Source organism: Cajanus cajan, chromosome 10 (genome assembly GCF_000230855.2).
Source record: "Cajanus cajan strain Asha chromosome 10, NIPB_CcT2T_4, whole genome shotgun sequence".
NCBI lineage: Eukaryota > Viridiplantae > Streptophyta > Magnoliopsida > Fabales > Fabaceae > Cajanus > Cajanus cajan.
The window spans coordinates 20,482,285-20,487,111 of record NC_138526.1 but is presented as its reverse complement, the minus strand read 5'-3'; positions in this window follow the sequence as shown (position 1 = coordinate 20,487,111).

Sequence of the window (4,827 nt, the reverse complement as noted above, 5' to 3'; positions counted from 1 at the left end):
TGGAAAAATTGCATGTGATTATTATATATATTATTTTAATCCATCATTACAAATATAACTATGTAGAACATAAATTTTTCTTTTATATGAATTCGCCTTCTATTATGTTTTGATTATTATGCACTTCATCAATGAACAATGATTGAATTAATCATATTATATTGTGTAAAATTATTTATACAATTATATGTCAACAATGAATTCATTCAATCCATGCATTATTTTAAAGTTAGAGATAAACTTCATATAGAGGCACGAAGTGCCTCGGCCCCGCTAGTTATTATAGAGGAAAAATATTTTATAATATACATGTATTTATTTTATTTAATTATTTTGAGGAAAAAGAAAAGTGTATTAGAAGAGGAGGAAAATGGGTTGGGTTGACCCAGCCCAATGGATTAATTTTAAGAAAGGAGTCAGATAGTGTTAACCCTATCTGTCTCATTTGCGTTCTGGAGGGTTAGGGAAAAAAAGAGGAGAAACAAAGAGCTCTAAGAGAAGAGTACTCATGAACGATCTTAGATCACACCAAGACCATTCGTCTTCTGCTCATCCAGGTAAGGGGGAAGTGAGAAACCTTACTCTGGGTGTGGGAATGTATGTTGGGTAGTGGGATTGGCCTCCAATCTTGTGTTTGTTGTATGCTCATGTATGAGGAGTTTTCCCCAATTGTATCTGTTTCATCTATTGTTCCTCTTGTATGTAATTAATTGTATAAATTGTTTGAATGAATGATTAGTTTCAGTTTTAAAATTGTAATTAAATGTAATTAATTGTATGATTTGAGATTTTTGTGGGTTCCTATGGAAAACCCTATGAGAAAACGAGCAAAATATGAATGTTTTCTATTTTGCCTCCTGCTTGCTTTGTTGTGTTCCTTGTTGAATGTGATGCATGAGTATGTGTTTAATTTTGAAAATGAATATGTTTTTATATGAATTAGAGTGCTCTGTGGGTTCCTACGGGAAACCCTATGAGAAAACGGGTAAAATAGAAATGTTTTCTGTTTTGCTTTCTGATTCTTTCATTGTGTTCCTTATTGAGTGTGATGTATGAATATGTATTTGATTTCAAAATTAGATAAGTTTTAATATGAATTAGAGTGCTATGTGGATTCTTGAGAGAACCCTGTGAGAAGCAAGCAAAATATGAACATTTTCTATTTTGATTCCTGATTCTTCTGTTGTATTCCTTGTTGAATAAGATGTATAAATATGTGATTAATTTTGAAAACAGGTAAGTTTTGATATAAATTAGAGTGCTCTGTAGGTTCTTTTGAGAAACCCTATGAGGTAAAATTAGGAATATGATCTATGGATGATTTGAGGCATTATATGTAATGTTGATGATAGCTTCATGTTTTAGATAAGTTCTTGGTATGATTTATGTATTATTTTGATGTATATGATGATGAGAAGTTTCTTCATAAGACTATGGGAATATGATGTGAGAATGTGAAAGGTGAACATATGATCTGTGATATGACATTATGACATAATGTGATATGACATTATGACATAATGTGACATGAGATATGATGAGATGTGAAATGTGAAGTGAAATGTGAAGTGTTGAGTCAATGTAATTGTGAATGTGAGACATGCATCATATGCATATATGACTTATGTCAGGTGTGTTGCTTAGGCCTCATACCAGTGATGTAACAGGCAATGTGATGAATGACTTATGTCAGGTGTGCTGCTTAGGCGGCATATCAGTGATGTAATAGGCAATGTGATGAAATGACTTATGTCATGTGTGCTGCTTAGGCTGCATACCAGTGATGTAATAGGCAATGTGATGAAATGACTTATGCCAGGTGTGCTGCTTAAGTCGCATACCAGTGATGTAATAGGCAATGTGATGAAATGACTTATGCCAGGTGTGCTGCTTAGGCGGCATACCAGTGATGTAATAGGCAATGTGATGAAATGACTTATGCTAGGTGTGCTGCTTAGGCCGCATACTAGTGATGTAACAGGCAATGTGATGAAATGACTTATGCCAGGTGTGCTGCTTAGGTCGCATACTAGTGATGTAACAGGCAATGTGATGAAATGACTTATGTCAGGTGTACTGCTTAGGCGACATACCAGTGATGTAATAGGCAATGTGATGAAATGACTTATGTCAGGTGTGCTACTTAGGCCGCATACCAGTGATGTAACATGCAATGTGATGAAATGACTTATGCCAGGTGTGCTGCTTAGGTCGCATACCAGTGATGTAACAGGCAATGTGATGAAATGACTTATTCTAGGTGTTCCGCTTAGGCCGCATACCAGTGATGTAACAAGCTATTCTAGGTGTACCTTGGGTCACCAGTGATGAAAAATGTGAAACTTCCATATGGCGCCACATGCATGAATTTATGAGTCGAGTCCATGACATCATTACATGATAAATGAGTGTGTAAGTGATGTTGATTGTGTATGTGTGTTGTTTACATGTGAGTTGTACTTGTGACTTATGTTTGTTGTGTGTGTGTGTGTGCTATCTAACCGTTACTTCTGCACTTGAACTTGAGTGAGATGTTTCTCACTCCCTTGTTGTTCTTTGTATGTGTTTAAATTGTGTTGTAGGTGATCATCAGCATGAGGATGTTGGTGATGAGGCTTAGGCTTCAGTTGGGCATGCTCTGATAGGATATGTGACATCGGGGCTTAGCTCGGTTTAGCATAGGAGTTTCATTACTGTTATTGTGTTTTGGAAAGATTGATGTTTTTATTTCCGCATTAGACTACGATTTGCGAAATATGAATGTGAACTCTCTATCTATGTGTTTTGAAACTTTATTTTTTAAGAAAGTTTTATTTACTCAGGAATGTACTTTATATTTATTTATTGTGTATTATGTATGTGGGGTAGAGAGTGTCACACCTAAGGTCATCTATCCTCATATCAATATATACACATATCAAATCATATTAGAATTCCTACTTTAAACATTCGATATATACCATCCCTAAGAATTTACGAATCAATCACCATTTACTCCATATAGCATGTACATGAACCAATTTTACCGCATAGCATCATACAACCAGAAAAAACCTTTCAATCCATATGACAATGCCTCAGAACATCATAACCAAATCAGTTTTTATCCTTGCGTTGCCTAACAACTCAAAACATCATGACACCGTACATATCCCTTCAACAACTGTAAAAGAAAATGATACCTAGAGAGTTATACTCATCTAAATGATCTCAATCCACAATAGATATATTCAGCGCTTACAGCTAGACCTCTGATCATTAAAGCAGCTATAATTGAAGATCTAGACCTCCGTTTTACCTGATTCTAGTTCCATTGGAAAGATAACATCTAAGGCTACAACTTTCATGAAGATCACAAAATCTAACTCTATCAATAAGATACTTATACTGGCACAACAAAACTGCAGCGAAAATATCCCCTACACCATACAACAATAGTGTACTAACATCCCACAAAATACCTCAACCATTCCAAACTCACTCCTTTCCACCTTAAACTCATATCCAAGCTTCCCACTACAATCCTAAACCAAAACAATTCACATATTCAGTACAAAGGACTTAGAAAAATAAAACTCACATGCTACCTAAACCATAAAAGGTTAACATGCAAACACCAACACTCAAGGAAATTACCAACGTTCCAATCTCTCATCAAGAATACCAAAACTTCAATTCTCAACATACAACCTCCTTGGATTCAATCGCTACAACTATAGATTTCAGAAGCTCCATCAACCATAAACTCTCAATACACTTGACGAATCAATGTCTCACCCACATCCAAGATTCTAATAGTTTCTAGTTGATTAACACAATATCTTGTCTACTACTACTTGCACATATGCTTGCAACACAAATGATATCACTCATCCACTACTTCTTACGTAAACAAGAAGTATCAAACAATTAAGCACTCATAAGAATGAAGAAGAGAAGTAATAATGATATTAGCTAACACTATCTATCATTCCTCTAATTACAATATAATCTAACAGTATTAAACTCAACAATATCAACACAAGGAGAACATCATCATCATCATTATCAAAGCAAAGCATCATCAAAGTACACAACAAATAAAACACTATCAGAGTACACAACAGAATCATGATAAGAACATAACTCACGGCCGATTGAATCGACCTGCTCTAATACTACTAAATGTGATACCCTGACTACCCCAACACATAGATTATAATGAAAATGAGTGAAGTTCTAATTTCCATTTTATTTTGACCAAATATAGTAATCTTTTTAAATTTTATTTTAAACTCAATGATGAATTACGTCAAGAAACAACTAAATCAAATGATTTATTCTTTATACAAGGCATCTAAATTTTATACTATCAACTATTTTTTGAATGTATTTCAACTTGTATTTATGATATTAGACACTTGTATTTATGATATTAGTTGTAATATTTATTTTTGACACTATTTAATTAATATATTGAAATTTTTTAAAAAGGGATAATAAATAATAAATTAAGTAGATGAAAGAAAATTTTCAATTGTAATATTATTTTTTACCTTTTTATCAAATATTTCAAATTTTTTTTTTAGAAAGTTAATATAAATTGATTTTTTGTGAATGAGAAGGAATTTTCAATTGTAATATATTTTTTTTAACACATATCAATGATATATTGAAAAACATTTTTGTATAAAAAAAACATTAAACTATAGTGAATGAAGAATTCTTATAATAACATTTATAGATAATACAATAATTAAAATTTATTAAATATTTAAATAATTTATTTAATATATATGTAATTATAAATATATTTAAAATTTTCAAATTATTAATGTAGTTATTGCT